This window comes from Anolis carolinensis, chromosome 1 (assembly GCF_035594765.1).
Source record: "Anolis carolinensis isolate JA03-04 chromosome 1, rAnoCar3.1.pri, whole genome shotgun sequence".
Taxonomy (NCBI): Eukaryota; Metazoa; Chordata; class Lepidosauria; order Squamata; family Dactyloidae; genus Anolis; species Anolis carolinensis.
This window is the reverse complement of record NC_085841.1, coordinates 110,127,953-110,145,554: the sequence shown is the minus strand read 5'-3', so window position 1 is coordinate 110,145,554 and position 17,602 is coordinate 110,127,953. Positions and strand designations below refer to the sequence as shown.

At 39.9% G+C, this 17,602-nt stretch overlaps 1 long non-coding RNA gene across 1 annotated transcript in view; it reads left to right on the top strand.

Annotated features, from left to right (window-relative positions):
- LOC134298947 (uncharacterized) overlaps window positions 1–15,244 on the top strand; it is a 32,180-nt gene extending 16,936 nt beyond the window's left edge. Inside the window, exon 3 of the long non-coding RNA XR_010006080.1 lies at window positions 14,893–15,244. This is a non-coding gene — a long non-coding RNA (uncharacterized LOC134298947). The remainder of the gene's footprint in view (window positions 1–14,892) is intronic.
- The last annotated feature ends 2,358 nt before the right edge of the window (window positions 15,245–17,602 follow it).

The following is a 17,602-nucleotide window of genomic DNA, read 5'->3' as shown; positions in this document are numbered from 1 at the left end:
AAAAAAACATTAAATTGATATTACTGTTCATATGGGCATATGAAGCTACCATTTCCTATTCTAATTCAGTATAATTTCCACTGATGGACAGCAGCTTTCAAAGAATTTCAGAATCGAGTCTTCATATTCCCCCCTTCCCCCAATGCTACCAAGCCGCCCCAAATCCCCTTGAGGAGAGGGGGTGGGATATAAATAAAGCTTTATTGTTGTTGTTGTTGTTGTTGTTGTTGTTGTTGTTGTTGTTGTTGTTGTTGTTATTAAGTGATGTCAAACATTTAAATTTTCATGTTTTGTTTTGAAGTCAACCTTTTCACAAAATTGTCTTTTTACATTTTTAAGATGTTTCAAGAGAGCCGAAATGTAACCAGAGAAACCTAGCACTTTAGAGAAGAAATGAAGTCACAGGACACTCAAAGCTTAATGACGTATCATTAAAGATGAAACAGAAATGTACTCACATATCTACTTTTTTAGCTAAATGGTCAGAAGTAATACAGAAAAGACTGCAGAGTTGGCCCTCCATAACCATGGGCGCTGAGTCCACAGATTCAACCAACCATTGATTGAGAATAGCAGACCTTGATTTTGCTACACACCAAACATTATGCTGATGGATTGGCAGACCCTGATGTAGTCTCCTGCCATTTCACTATCTAGCAGTTTGAGTGGTCTGCCATTTTATATAAAAGGCACCATTTTACTATGCCATTCCATACAAAAGGGATTTGAGCACCTACTGATTTTTGTATCCGTGGCCATGGGTGAGTCCTGGAACCAAATCTTAGCAAATACCGAAGGCCCATTGCATATACACTAAGCTGGGAATATACCTGGCTATTAAGATGCTGGGGTAAATTAAGAAAGCCAAGGCTATGGCTCAATGAAGCCAGGAGAGAGAAAATATCTTCTCTGAAATGGTTTCATTTATTGCCTCACTTTCACTACAAAGTTTCTTTTGGGGGAAAAACTTTGTTTGTGGGCTTGTTATTCCTCTCACACCAAACTCCAGAGAACTGTCTGGGCCAGTAATTAAACTCCAAAGATTAAAAGGGCTGTTCTGTGGAGGAAGCCAGGCAATAAAAATGGTAAGAAATGAGAAGGTAGCATTACATTCACCTGCCTTCCCCCAGATGGTACAGCAAAGTACAGACTATGCTAGCAAAACATCTCATATATAAAATAAAACAAAACAAAGTACATATAATAAAGTGCATACACAGATTGTATACAGTAGAACAGGCATACTCCATTCAAATTCAGGAGATCGAGTGGCCATTGGATATAATGTATTGGTGAATTTCTAGCACTCTCTCTATCAGCCGGTTTCACTATTCCATACAAAATAAGAATATTCCTTAAAAGTAGGGGGTATTTTTTAAAATGAATTATCCTTCTTGAAGGGGAGGAGATAACTAACAGAAATGAACACTGGCCCAGCAGTTCTTCAGCTGAAGTAGGTTGATTATTTCCTGGCTGATCAACCCTTTGTTCAGATCATCCATCAACCAATGATGTACATTTACCCAAGTATTGTAAAGCCGTCTGGCTTCTTTGAAAACTGCTTATTTTCAGAACATGCTCAATTCTCATTTTCTCCCTGCAAATCCCTGAGGGAAAGAAACCTTGCTGGCCAAAGAACTAACTCCCCACTCTTCCACAGCTTTAAAGCAGTTTAAATTGACTAAATAATAATATCTTTGCAGCCCAAAGAGTCCAGCAGCTTTACTCTCTCCTCTGTAAATATTATTGATGATTATAGCAAAAATGTCATGCAAATTGTAAATACAGTAGAGTCTCACTTATCCAAGCTAAATGGGCCAACAGAACCTTGGATAAGCGAATATCTTGGATAATAAGGAGGGATTAAGGAAAAGCCTATTAAACATCAAATTAGGTTATGATTTTACAAATTAAGCACCAAAACATTATGTTATACAAAAAATTTGACAGAAAAAGTAGTTCAATACGAAGTAATGTTATGTTGTAATTACTGTATTTGGGAATTTAGCACCAAAATATCACAATATATTGAAAACATTGACTACAAAAATGCATTGGATAATCCAAAACCTTGGATAAGCGAGCCTTGGATAAGTGAGACTCTACTGTACACCTACTGAAAGGAGGTATGTTGTGTTTTGAATTCCACCTTCGGTGCCATGGAGTTTGTGCTTGGAAGTTGTGCTTGGATTCTGCCACAGGGAGTGCTGTTGCTCCATTCTCTATGATGAAGAACCATCAGGACTTCCTCATTCCGGTCACCGGCATTTTATGGTGTCGTAAAATAACTCCCCCGATAAATTAGCAGTACCTACTTTCTCTACTTACAGCTCAGCTGTTTTCAAACTGCTTAGGTAAACAGTGAAGAGGACTTGGCAGTCAGGTGCTCGCCCCAACCGGGCTTCGAACTGGCCACGTTTTGGTTGGCAGATCTTATTACTGCTGGTGATTTACCAGTTGTGCTACAGCCCAGCTATAGCATTTTTGTCACTCTCCTGTTTCAGCCATCTGAGGCAAATGCCTCATACTGTCTCATGGTAAACCTGGCCCTTGGGGAAGTGCTTTCTCCATCATGGACACAAGAGGAGATATACAATTGGCCTTTCATGTCCATGGAGTCTTTCTCCATGGATTCAACCACCCATTGCGTGAATATATATATATATATATATATATATATATATATATATATATCCATTAAGCACACTTCAATTGCCATTCTATAGATGACCATTTTACTGTTCCATTGTATATAATGGGACTTAAGAATCAATGAGTTTTTATACTGGAGCAGGGAGAGATCCTAGAACAACACCCAAATGGATATCAAAGACCCATTGTATTAAATTATTACACAGGAAAAGAGAGAGCCTCTAAAAGGACATCCACACAATCTGATGCAGTACTAAAATACAATAACTTCAAAACTTAGTAGCTGGTTGACTGAAGATCTTTGGCTGGAACAGCCAGTCAGAATCATGGTGAATTGGCAATTTCAGTCAGCTAGTCTTTTTCAGAATAAAAAACCCCCAGAATACTTGATTAAAAGAACTTGGGGTATATTTCTCTCATTTCCTGTTGTCTCGCCGCTGTTCTTAACTAAGAGTTGCTTGTAAATCAGATGTTTGTAACTTGGTACTGCCTGTACTTCTCTACTTGTAGAGAATAGTCCAGCATGGAGAATGTTCCTTTCTGATGAGGCAGATTTCCTCATGCAGGTGGATTTTAGCAGTAGAGTGCATTCAATTTTGAATGAATTCTTCTGCTTTGAGAGTGGATGATGCAGGAGGAAGCCTTTATTACTTGTCTTTCCTGAACACTTTCTTCACTCTAAGGGCAGCATGATAAATAGTATGTCAACTGGGAAGCTGATAGCTCAAATATCAGACTGCCCCTCCAAGACATTTCCTCAGTTGTAATATCTTGTTTTAAAAAACTGTAATATGTAATTTTGCACCATCTACTTCAAGGGAGGAAAGTCAGCTGCCCAAAGGGAATTGAACTTGGGGGATGACAAGGCACACACAAACTGATTCTCTTAGGCTTTCAGGTTTGAATGATTCAACCACATCCTTGCTCCCTTCTCATATCTCCGCAACAAAATCACAGTTATTTAATGTTTTTAGTACAAAGAGGTACTGTTAAGATTTTTTTTTTAGAAAAAAGCATTGCTTTTCCAGGAAAATACATCCTGACAGCTGTCAGACAAAAAGCATTTATTTGAGCTAGTGCGGTTTCCCCGTTTTTCATTAAGACATACATTATTTATAGGAAGGGAGAATCGTTTTTCTATAAAAGTGATGGCCTTAGAATGAACCTCCATAGATTTTGCTGTCCAAAACGGATTGCATCTATCTTACAAATAACTGGCATGAAAAATGTAAGAAATAAAAAATGTTTTAAACAACAACACCCATTATCCCTGGCCATTGGCCAAAGTTTTTGGGATGAAAAGAAATTGTAGCCCCAAAGAGTTGGATGGATTTGGGTTGGGAAAACCATCATAATGATGGAACCTATGAGAAATAAACCTCTGTGTTGTATTTTACATTGTTTCAGTGCCTATAAATATTAAGTTATAGAATGAGTATCCAGCCGATTTAGGTGTAAAGCTGAACCCAAACTATCAATATGTTCATTCTATTTCTTTACATTTATTTATAGTATTTATATTCTGCCCTTCTTACCCCGAAGGGGACTCAGGGTGGATCATAATGTACACATACAAGGCAAACATTCAATGCCATATGAACATAGAGACAGAGACAGACACAGAGGCAATTTAACCTTCTCTAGCTTCCAGCTTCCTGAAGGGATGCTTGATTCTGGCCACAGGGGGAGCAGCTGCTTCATCATCCACTGTGATGCCAACTTCCTCATTCCAAATGCTGCTGGACATTTTTATGGTGTCGTAAATTAGTTAAATTAGCCTCCCCAAATAGTGGTACATAAATTTCCTACTTCATAGGTGCAACTATCTTTTGGGTTGCTTAGGTCAACAATGAGCAGAGCTATTTTCTATTTTAATGGTCAGATGCTCACTCCGACATGGGCTGCCCTCGAACTCATGACCTCTTGGTCATAGTGATTTATTGCAGCTGGCTGCTAACCAGCCTGCACCTTAGGCTGGTTCAGACCTACTTCTGAATAAAGCTTACATATGTGTAAAATCAGACTTCACAGTCATACATGTGGTGCTTTGATGTTACACAAGCCAATATACAGCCATAGTTCACTAAAAAAGCAATTGAAAGACCCTTGTTGAAAACTGTAGGGCCTTCATTGGTCCCTACTTCCCGATGTACCTATCAGCCAGTCTCTAATCTTCCCTTTCTAAGTAAGGTACTAGAGCAAATGTTGGCAACACAACTCCAGAGTTTTGGTCAAACCAACCATGGGTTAGGGTCATAGCCTGCTCTGGATGGAACTGCTCTGCATCTGAGAGGTATTATCCAAAGAAAATCTTGGGTTTCTAACATGCATAGGAACTGCATTTTGATTCCACAGCTGACAACACAAGCCATATTTCAGTTTTTAAGATTGACTTGCCTCATCCAAACTAATAACTTTTATTTTTGTTTGCATTCCTTTTCAAGGTCTTTATTTTCTGTGTCCTACATTATAGAAAAAATGGATAAGCCAAAACTAATGGAATGAAAGTTTCTAAAGGTTAATAGGATTCATTCTTTGACTTTCCAGTACGTTCTTGGGACCATGTTAAAAGGGAGATGGTACATAAAGTCTTCGTGTTTATTAGTACAGTATTTTAAAATTTCTTTCAAGCTTAATTTATTTATTCATATATGTCAATTTGATTTAAATTACCCTTACTTCCAAGCAAGTGTAATTAGAATCACAGCCTTCTGGTCTAAATGAGAGAATACTCTATTAGGACCAGATGGACTAATGGACAGATACAAAAGTTCAACGCTTTTAAAGATTTAAGGTCAAAACTGAAGTCAATTGCCACATATGTTTATATCCACTCTCTACATTATCTCTGACTTACTTTCTTTTGAACTGGTAAACTAAATTGTATTTGAAATGTTTTTAAATTACAAGCTGAAGGTTGCTAATCTTTTTGTTTCTTTACCCAATACTAAACAAAGTAAGGCATGGAAGATTTCATTATAATCGAGTTCTCTGTAACTCTGAAGTCCAAGGAAAGCCCTTTGTTAGACAGTAAGGTAGCCATCCCCAACAGGAAATATGGGGAAGTAATCTGTTAAATTATTTATTCCCGTAGAAAGAACAAACAAACAAATGAATAAATATAATTTCTCTTTACTTCTTCATTTCTCCTCTTTGAAAGCTATACCTTCTTCTGGGAGGAAAAAAATCCATAGCCTTCCCTGTTCCTCACTCAGCTCCTTCCCTCTCGTTGTTGCAACAAGAGGGCAGGGGGGAGCCAAGCAAGATTCAAGAAGGCTATGGTCCCTATGTTACATCAGGAGGGTGAAGGCACTATATCCTACCACAAACAACTCTTGGCTCCCCCCTCCTTGTCGAGTAAAGAGAATGTCCTACATCTGTTATGACGGCTGTTTCAACACAATGCATTCATTTTGGTAATGAATCAGTTTTTAACTTGGGTGGAACAGAAAATAGTTAAGAGTGGGTAGGAGTAATCTTCCAGCATATTTGATAATTGGGGGTAGGGGAGACAGGACCTTAAGAAGGATTCTCCTTCTCAGGGTCTTCACAGACAAATAAAGTCCCCTTTTAATTTTTTGTCAAGTATTTGGACATTTTTCCAAGATCCTAGTGTCATGAAGAGGTATCCAACTGTTCATTATCTATTTGTTGAATTTTTACTGTCAGGCATGAGAAGAGCTTGTAGTATTTTTTGGCTTTCGATGGCAAAAAGATTTGATTGGCTCTGGACCCATGACATCTTAACTTACCTGGACAGGGGTCATCAGTTGCTGCTTTCCTTCAAGTTTCCAGGAATTAGGTAACAGGGTTGGTGCTATACAGAAGAATGGCAGCAGGAAAGAGCTCTGAGAGCAAAAGGTGCTTTTGCACTCTGAATTCAGTTTGCAGCCCTTGAAGTAAGGCCAGGACAAAGGGAGATAGTGGGAGAAATAAAAGAGAAAATGGGACATTTGAAAAGCAGCTTAAAAGTTGGAAATATAGGATTCATTGGGACTGCCCCTGTCAGGGAGATTAAAGTGAGCAGGATTTTCAGGCAAAAACGTGGCATCTTTGGTAAGTCCTGCCAGAGTGCAGAACCCTGCCAATTTCTCCAGGATGCCACGTAGGGCACCCCATTTCCTTGGCAAGTACAGACATGTGCATTTCATTTCTCCTCTGTACTTTACATATGCTCATGACAAGCTTCACTGGAACACTGTGTAACTAACCGGACTGCTGTATAAAGTGCAGCTTCTCTCAGTTGAGTTGTTTTCATCTACCAGTATTTTGATCTGGTCTCCAAAGGTTTTTTTTCTTTCTCTCTCTCCATGTTCTCAGCTAAAAGGCAGCTCACTTTATTTTCATTTTCACTGAAAGGTTTTAAGAGAGAAGAAGACAAGAGGAATCATGATATCCCTAGATCACTCTGCGTAAATATGCTGTGACTGATGCAAAATAGAAACAATTATTTCGTTAGTGCCGAGATGGGTTCTAAAATAATACATATGTAGATTTAAGCCATCTGGTACTTATGCGTAAATCAAATATGCAGAAGCGCCAGTGATTAAGGAGGGATTAAAATACATCAAGTGAATTTAATCCATTAGATTCAAAGAATCATATTGTAAAATTGCTGTGAGGATGACAGTGCAGACAGGTGTTAAAACATTTGTCTCCGCTGTTTTCAACATATAAAGGATCTGGAGCTTCAAAGTTAAATGAAGAACATAATGTGGGCCTTTGCAACTAAGCAGAGCATCCTTTTACACTCTCTCCTAAAATCTTTGAAAGATATATATTGAACCTGCCTATAAATGTGTGTAGAAAACTACCAGCTGCCAGAATACTCCCAGAAAACTTTGAAATCACATTTGTTTTTTTGCAATCAAGGCTTATTGCATAGAATCAAAATCCTCAATTTGATACTCTTCATATCTAAACTACAACTCCTACTATCTCTGATAATGTTGAGGTGAAGAGAGTTGCAACCTTAAAGATCAGAAGAGCATTACATTATGGGAAACTGCAGTCAAACAGGAAGGTGTGGGAAATGAATGGGATAAATGACACAGCGTTAGAAATAGCAGTGACTGATATAGATCGTCAGTTATCTTTTTCTACCAGAAAAGGACAAAGAAGCTTTAAGTGAATGGGAGACACAACATCCTAAGTATAAGTGCTGTCATCCTGTCTTGCTATGCTAGGAATATTCTCATGATTAATCTATTTCAGATCAGATTACATGGAGACTAGCAACATTTGCCCAACAGATCAAACAGCAAACCTGTGCAGAAATCTTTGCTATAATGTGCTGTGAAGTGATGAAGAAGTTATGGATGATAGCATTTGATCTGAATCAAAGCTCCTAGATTTTGATGCAAAATAATGTTTCTTTGTTCTGGCACTAGTTCCCAACTGGCTCACCTTCACTAAGGGACCAACACTCAATACCTGGTCTTATGGGAAAACAATATATGTGATACAGAGCATCTCTTCAGAAGAGAAATGGGTGGTAAAGCACATCATTTTATGACAAGACACTGCTAAGGCAATGCTAAGTAGAAAACCTTTGGCCAGAAACTATTTTGGACTGTACCGCCCTTAATAGTAGACTTGTGCACGGATCTGTTTTAGCCTATTTTACTTCAGCCAAACTGGCTTCTTCAGCTCTACTGGGTGGCTGTAACGGCAAGAGCTCAGCCACAACATTTTCCCGTCCATAATGGGACCACATGGCATCTAATCCCGGACCCTCCTCCCCTATTCAGCTTCAGTGTATTTAGTTACCTCTTCTCTAGAATAGAAAGTAGAAACAGCTTTAAGGAAGCATTAAACCCGAAGCAGAAAGGCATGAGGGGGTGGGGAGAGGCAGGCACAGCCTGCAATGCAAATCAAGAGAAATTGAGGACTTTTTAAAGGAAGTCCAGAGGATAGCCCCAGGGCATCACTCTTCACAGTGGGACATGGGAAGCCTACTTAAAATGCCTTAATAGAAAGCTGTGTGCAGGGAGAGAGTGTGTGTGTTGCTGCTTGTCTCCTCTAGAGTAGAATCAGTTTTAACAAAGTATTACCCAGGTCTCCTATACAGACCAAGAGGAAAGGATCACAGAAAGTGTGGTACCTTAACTCTGATGCTTTTTAATCCAGGTCCTAATGAAGATATAAGGACAAATGATGCCATTGCCTAAAATGATGGGAAGGTGAGCTCGGGGAGCCCCCCCCCCCCCATTGCCACCAATGGGCCAGATCTAGCTGTATTTTTTGGCTGTGGTCCAAAAACTCCATCCGGCTGCACACCTGTTTTTGGGAGCTGCGTGAAAATGGATATGGGGATCCACTTGTATCTAGCTAGCAGAAACGGATTGAGGTTCAGCCAAAATGCACAAGCCTACTTAATAACCTTACTATTGGCCATTTAGACACGATGTTCTGTACATTGAAATCTCAACAATTACGAACACTCCTGCTTTGAATAGTCCTTTGTCCTACTAGGGCTGTTGCCATTTAGTCATTGCCACAAGAAGCTGCAGCCAAGGGAAATAAGTTATTAGTCTTAACTATTTATTTATTTATTTATTTATTTATTTATTTATTTGGACCATGTCATAAGTCCAAAGAAACACCAAATAAACAAGGCCAATATTTAGCAAATGGTTTCTATAAACTATTTCTGTCATCAATCTAGCTCTAGCTGCTATATTTTGCAGTAACTTGTGACTTTGCCTAAAATGTGTCTTTGCCTAAAATGTGTCTTTACACCAACGCTCAGAGCATGGGAAATAAGCAAGACGAACTCCAACTCTTAGCACAGCACCACACATACGATGTCATAGGCATCACTGAAACCTGGTGGGATGACTCCCATCACTGGAATGTAGCCATTGAGGGCTATAACATCTTTCACAGAAATAGAACAAAAGGGAGAGGAGGGGGAGTAGCTTTATATGTCAAAAACAGTTATGTTGCAGAAGAAATGCAAGACTGTAATCCGGGAAACCAGCTTGAAAGCATCTGGATAAGAATCAAGGGAACCGGGACTCAAAAAGATCTTGTCGTGGGTGTCTACTACAGACCTCCGAGTCAGGATGAAGGACTTGATGAAGCCTTCTGTCAACAGCTGACCAAACAGGCACAAAGAAGAGATATAGTAGTCATGGGCGATTTCAATTATTCCGATATCTGCTGGAAAACAAACTCAGCCAAGAGTACAAAGTCCAACAAATTCCTCACTTGCCTTGCAGACAATTTTATGGTCCAGAAGGTAGAAGAGGCAACAAGAGGATCACCAACTCTTGATCTAATCTTAACAAATGTGGAAGACCTGATCAACACAGTTGAAGTGGTTGGATCCTTAGGGGCAAGTGACCATGTGCTCTTGCAGTTTGCAATACAAAGGAATGCTGAAACTAAGTCAAGTCAAACACGCATTCTCGACTTTAAGAGACCTGACTTCCAAAAAATGAAGGAATTACTGAGCGGCATTCCATGGACGCCAATATTAAGAAACAAGGGAGTTAAGGATGGATGGGAGTTTTTCAAAAGTGAAATACTCAAGGCGCAAATGCAAACAGTGCCAACAAAGAAGAAAAATAAGACAAGTGCAAAGAAGCCAGAATGGATGTCCAAAGAACTTCTAACTGAGCTAAAGCTCAAAAGTGACATGCACAAGAAGTGGAAAAGGGGAGAAATCACCAAAGAAGAATTCAAACGTATAGCCAACACCTGTAGGGAAAAGGTTCACAAGGCTAAAGCACAAAATGAGCTCAGGCTTGCCAGGGACATAAAAAACAACAAAAAAGGCTTTTTTGCTTACGTTGGTAGAAAAAGGAAGAAAAAGGAGGCGATAGGGCCTCTGCAAGGAGAAGATGGGGTGATGGCGACAGGGGACAGGGAAAAGGCAGAACTGCTCAATGCCTTCTTTGCCTCGGTCTTCTCACAAAAAGAAAGCCACCTTCAACCTCAGCAACATGGAATGGACGAAGGATTGGGGGAAATCCAACCCCAAATAGGGAAACAAGCTGTCCAGGAACACCTGGCCTCTCTAAACGAATTCAAGTCCCCAGGGCCAGATCAGCTACATCCAAGAGTATTGAAGGAATTAGCGGAAGTTATTTCAGAACCACTAGCAATTATCTTCGAGAGTTGTTGGAGAACGGGAGAAGTCCCAGCAGATTGGAGGAGGGCGAATGTGGTCCCTATCTTCAAGAAGGGAAAAAAGAACGACCCAAACAATTACCGTCCGGTCAGCCTCACATCGATACCAGGCAAGATTCTGGAAAAGATCATCAAGGAAGTGGTCTGCGAACACTTACAAACAAATGCGGTCATTGCTAATAGTCAACACGGATTTACCAAAAACAAGTCATGCCAGACTAATCTGATCTCTTTTTTCGATAGAGTTACGAGTTGGGTCGATACAGGGAATGCTGTGGATGTAGCCTACCTGGATTTCAGTAAGGCCTTCAACAAAGTCCCCCACGACCTTCTGGCAAATAAACTAGTAAAATGTGGGCTAGACAAAACTACGGTTAAGTGGATCTGCAATTGGCTAAGCGAACGAACCCAAAGGGTGCTCACCAATGCGTCATCTTCATCATGGAAAGAAGTGACAAGTGGAGTGCCGCAGGGCTCCGTCCTGGGCCCGGTTCTGTTCAACATCTTTATTAACGACTTAGACGAAGGGTTAGAAGGCACGATCATCAAGTTTGCAGACGACACAAAACTGGGAGGGATAGCTAACACTCCAGAAGACAGGAGCAGAATTCAAAACGATCTTGACAGACTAGAGAGATGGGCCGAAACTAACAAAATGAAGTTCAACAGGGACAAATGCAAGATACTTCATTTCGGCAGAAAAAATGGAAATCAAAGATACAGAATGGGGGACGCCTGGCTTGACAGCAGTGTGTGCGAAAAAGACCTTGGAGTCCTCGTGGACAACAAGTTAAACATGAGCCAACAATGTGATGCAGCAGCTAAAAAAGCCAACGGGATTCTGGCCTGCATCAATAGGGGTATAGTGTCTAGATCCAGGGAAGTCCTGCTCCCCCTCTATTCTGCCTTGGTCAGACCACACCTGGAATACTGCGTCCAATTCTGGGCACCGCAGTTGAAGGGAGATGTTGACAAGCTGGAAAGCGTCCAGAGGAGGGCGACTAAAATGATTAAGGGTCTGGAGAACAAGCCCTATGAGGAGCGGCTTAAAGAGCTTGGCATGTTTAGCCTGCAGAAGAGAAGGCTGAGAGGAGACATGATAGCCATGTACAAATATGTGAAGGGAAGTCATAGAGAGGAGGGAGCAAGCTTGTTTTCTGCTGCCCTGCAGACTAGGACACGGAACAATGGCTTCAAACTACAGGAAAGGAGATTCCACCTGAACATCAGAAAGAACTTCCTCACTGTGAGGGCTGTTCGACAGTGGAACTCTCTCCCCCGGGCTGTGGTGGAGGCTCCTTCCTTGGAGGCTTTTAAGCAGAGGCTGGATGGGGGTGCTTTGAATGCGATTTCCTGCTTCTTGGCAGGGGGTTGGACTGGATGGCCCATGAGGTCTCTTCCAACTCTACTATTCTATGATTCTATGATTCTATGACTTCTAGGACATCTTCAAGGGCAGCTCCACACATAACATGCACTTAAGCAGTCTATCAGTGCCATTTGTATTGGTGATGCTTTTGTGTGCCCTGGAGTCACTTGTAATGATTCTAGGGCAGGCCTGCACAATCTGCAGCGCTCCAGCTGTTTGGACCTCCAACCCCCAGAATTCCAGGCCACTGGGCAAGCTGGCTAGGACTTAGGAGATGGAGGCCAAAACAGCAGGCTTCTCTAGGGCAATGCTAACATGGGTTTTCTTTTTAAAAAAACTTTATCCAGAGGAAGTTGTCATTTTCTTTCTCTGACAGCATGTGACTTTCCTAATGCCATTCAGTGGGCTTCCATGACTGAATGGGATTTTCAACCCTGATCTTTCAAAATCTCATCCAATGATCAAACCATTACATCCAGCTGTCTCTTGCCATTGGTATACCAGTGCCTAAAACTACTATAGTTCAATTATTCTTGACCAATCAAAGCTGAGCCCAAGTATTCCAAGTTATGGAGTTCCCTTGGACCACCAGTGATAGTGGTGGATCTAGAAGTACTTCCAAGCTATGCCCAGTCTCCTGTAGGAACAACCCTGTCCATGAAAGGTCAATAACACAGTTCCCAAAACCCCTCATTGATTCCATCCCTGGTACACTGACCACAAGGATGCACAATCTTAACAATGAATGCACTCTCTGTCAGTCTCCCTACGCATCCTACCAAATCCATGATGGGCCATGAATCTCAGCAAAAATATTTCTGAGCCAGAAGACTAAAATGCCAGAGACACACCACCTGAAACCTTCTGTACACAAAAAACTATTCTATCCCTCAAGGCAACTGAATAAATTTTGAAAGAGGCTGCCCTACTCTGTCTTTGTCTTGCTTCATTGTTGAAGTACAAATCCCAGGCTGTAATATAATATCATCAGCATCGAATAGGATCAGACCACCCGTGTGATATTATGTCTACACCAATATACCTATCTTTTACAAATGATCTGTCAGAGCACTTAATCTTACTTTAGGTTTAAAAGCTAATTCTGCTTAGTTCTTGAAATGAGCAGTTCATCATCATGTTTGACAGCTACTACTTTTCCCCCTTTTTATTCTGTCAGAAAATACTATTTAGAGAAGTAATAGATCCTGCAATTCACACTCCAGATGATATCCTGTTTGAAACATCTGTTGTAGGTTATGTGGTGGACAATGGGGCAATGAATGAAATGCTATAAATAAATACTTTTAAAAGCTGTGCTGACAGTTAAATGCATAGCATGAATGACATGAATTTCTCTTGATATAAGTACATGGAAAAAGAAAATAGTTCTCTATGGATGAATTGAGATTAAGATTGCTTCTTAAAAGCTGCGGACATAAGGATCAATCATTAGAGGATTAGGACTGCAATCTATTTGGCGTTATGCATATGTCTGTATTTCCTTATCCATGCACTTGTACTTCTTTGGGCACTTTGCAAGGACATATTCAGTTCCTGGAGGCCAGTTTAACAATTTCCCATCAGATTAAATCCTCTTGTTAGTTCAATCATAGCAGAATACTTAAATCAATTTGATTTACTTAGGTGTTTCCAGACAATTCAAAGGTGATTTAGGCTGCATTTATATTGGAGAATTAATGAAGTTTGACACCACTTTAACTGTGAGAGAGCAATGCTATGGAATCCTGGGAGTGTAGTTTTACCCTCTGTTAAAGAATGCAGGTAGCTCACCAGACTACAGTTCCCATGATTCCATAGCACTGAGCCATAACAGTTAAAGTGATACCAAACTGCATTAATTCTACATCTCCATGTACTTATACCATGTACTTCTAGTGAGGAGTAACCAACAGGATTACTGCAAAAGTGGGGAAAACAAGATTTTAAACATTATTTTTTTTAAATCTTAGAGAACACTTCACTTTGAATCTCTAGATCATCCAGTGTGACTTTATGTTCAATGTCTGCTGACAAAATTTACTTGGCAAGATTTGTTCGGAAGAGCTTTGTCATTGCAACTTCTGAGGCTAAAAGGTCAACCACAGAATTGTCCTGGAGGACATAGAGATTCCCAGAGAGACTATTAATCAAATCAGTGAAGGAGCCCCTGGTGGTGCAGTGGATTAAACCCTTGTGCTGGCAGGACTGCTGACGAAGGTTGGATTGCTGTCTTGAAGGTTGCCAGTTTGAATCCAACCCAGGGAGAGCACAGATGAGTTCCCTCTGTCGGCTCCAGCTCCATGCGAGGACATGAGAGAAGCTTCCCACAAGGATAGCAAAACATCAAAAACATCCATGTGTCCCTTGGCCAACATCCTTGCAGACGGCCAATTCTCTCACACCAGAAGCAACTTGCAGTTTCTCAAATTGCTCTTGACATGAAAAGAAAGTGAATGATCAAAATCCATAAAAGTTAAACCCACAAATACGGAGAGCCAACTATGCTACTTTCCTGCAAAAACAACCACTGCACAACAAAACATAAACAAGTACACTAGCAGATATCTGGCTATGCAGTGTCAGTATTCAGAAGGATGCTGTAGCTAAACTGATGTATAACTATGTGAATGTATATTTATACCCTCACAGGCACAATGTAGATTCTTAGTTCTTAATGTAATGTAATGTTCCATCTTAGATTATCAGTACCATTTCTTTTATTTGTTTTAATACAGGAGTGGGCAAGTGCCAGTGGAGGCAGAGGCCATTTCCATCCTATCATCTGATGGACCATGGTGGTATATTCACCATTACAGGAAATGACATCACATGGTCTTCAGTGTTGTGTTTCATTTGAAAAAAAACTGTTATAGCAATGGTGAGTTGGAGGGACAAGTTAATTCAACCCACTGCATTTTTTTCTGCAGTTTCTAGAATTGTCTACTATCTAGAGCAATTTTAAACTGATTATAGCAGTACATTTAGTGGGAGCTTCAACAAGGAGTCGGGTCCACATAAGATCATTGGCTGTATTTTTTCACACATTTATATATCAGTCCTCTCTCTCTCTCTCTCTCTCTCTCTCTCTCTCTCTCTCTCTCTCTCTCTCTCTCTCTCGATCATTTTGACTGATGCCATGTTTTTATGATGGGTCATAAGGATCAAGACTGTTTGATATTCAGCAGGGAAAGGTGATAACGAGCTTATTTGCATGCATTTGGGTTAAATAAAAAAGAATAGAACAGAAAGTATCTTTTCACTGAAGAACAGCAGTGACCAGAACGCATTTGTGATGCATTATTTGTCCCTTTAGTGCCTTTGAAATGAAAATAAATGTCTGCACAGACACTTTGTAGTAAAGGCAATTGAAAGCTCTGTACACAGAAAGAAACACAGGGGAATATTTCCCCAACAGATACGATTGGTTAAAATGTGTGGGAAAGGTTCACAAGTGATTGCTTTTTGGTGGCATGAACAAAGTCCTGGCTATAAAAATATTTCTAACATCATAATATATATTTTTTTAAAAAAAACAAGACACAAAAGACAGACGATTAAAAGGTGATGGATGAAAAAAAATGTGGAAAACACAATATATTTTATTCTAATGTTTCATTAGAAAACAACGGCGGTCGTTTCACAGTTCACAACAAACTCAACAAGAAGTGACTCTAAGGGATTGTCTTGAATATTTGGTGTTTCTTCATTGGGTAATTGCAGTATTCCTGTGCTGCAATATTTTCAAAAGGCTGCTGAAGCACATGAAAATAGAGATGGGATCTCTTCATAACTTTTCTACCTTCAAAATTGTCCTGTGTATTTGATGAACACAGAATGATATGATTTTAATAAATAAGAAGGGAGAGAATACACACACACACACACACACACACACACACATACATACACCAGGGTGATGGGAGAAAAAAGAATTGCCGCCTAAACATATTATCAGCAATGAGCTAAAACTAACAGCAATCACAACTAACAGCTCTAGGCAGGAAAAATGTTGGATTTAATAAGAATTGTGTAGATATTAGGCTTCGGATTTCAGATTTCCTCACCATTGGCTTTGCTGACTGGGGACAATGGAACTTGCAGTCCTATAATTTCTTCCCTAATTTTGTTTAGAGAGCCATTGCACAGATTAAAAGAAAATGTGGGTGACTTTTTTTTGGGGGAGGGGGACTTTCTCCCCAATTTTTTTATCCATTTTTATAGCCATTGATCAAATTCTAGTCACATATAGTTACAGAATAATGATTTTGCAAATGGGCCAATAACAGTTTCTTAATCAGAAAAAAATGCATGTTTCCTTTATTATTAGTACTCCAAGCCATTTAGAAATCCATGATTCCATTGTTCCCTTCCCATCATTATTGAATCTATAGCCCCGTGAAGTCTTTCTGCACTGACAAGCATCTAGCACTTCTGTCCTTGTGTTCTGGATATATTATCTGAAAACATATCTTTCAGAAAATGTTTGATCACTTCCTACTGGGTTTTTCCAGATGGATAACTAAAAAGACTAAAATAATAAGTCAATACTTATTGCCTAGGTTTTTTCTTTGAAAAGATCCCCATAAAATTCATTCACAACAAGAAACATTTTATCTTGTTCAACTGAAACATTTTGTGGCTAGAAAACCATCTGGTTGTCAATAGTGTTTGAAAAACAAGGCTAACAAAGAGGCTGTGAATGGATTTAACTCTCAAGTTTCCATCTTCCAGGAATCTATGAAATATTTAATGTGCCCATAAAAACAGGGGAAGTGCCAGTCTGCCCCTTCTGCCTAAACAACCAGAATAAGAGAAATACAAAACAAAAAGGATATGAGTGTTGTTTAAGGCATTGCTGCAGTCACCATAGCCATAAGCAAGCAGCACTGAGTAGTTGCAGCAAAAAGGTAAGATAGCTTACAGGTTCGTAAGGGGGGATGGGGCATATCGAAGGGGGAGCAATTGCAAACAAGCAGAAATACTGAAATATATGTGGCAGGAGATGAAAGAGACAGATATTATTTCAAATGCTCGTGAATGCTGGGTGCAAAAACTTTTGTTTCTGCACGGAAAAGGTTTCTGACAGTTTCAAGCTGAAGAAGTGAAACATATGGGTAATTGGTTTCTCCAACTAGAGCAAAATAGCCTTTATTATTATTATTATTATTATTATGCCACATTTCTTCCAGGAATGAATCTGCTGTAGAAATGTGTAATGCAGTTTGATAACACATTAACTACTCAGTGCTATGGAATCCAGAAAATTTGACAAGGTCTTGAGCTTTTTCTGCCAGAGAGTTCTGGTGCCTCAACATACTACAACTCCTATGGTCCTATAACATAGAGAATGTCAAGCTGCTTTTAAAAATAAAGGCTGAAAATAAAACCCTGTGTCAGCAATGTAGCACCTCCCCCCTTCTTTTTACAGGGGTCACAGATGTAGGA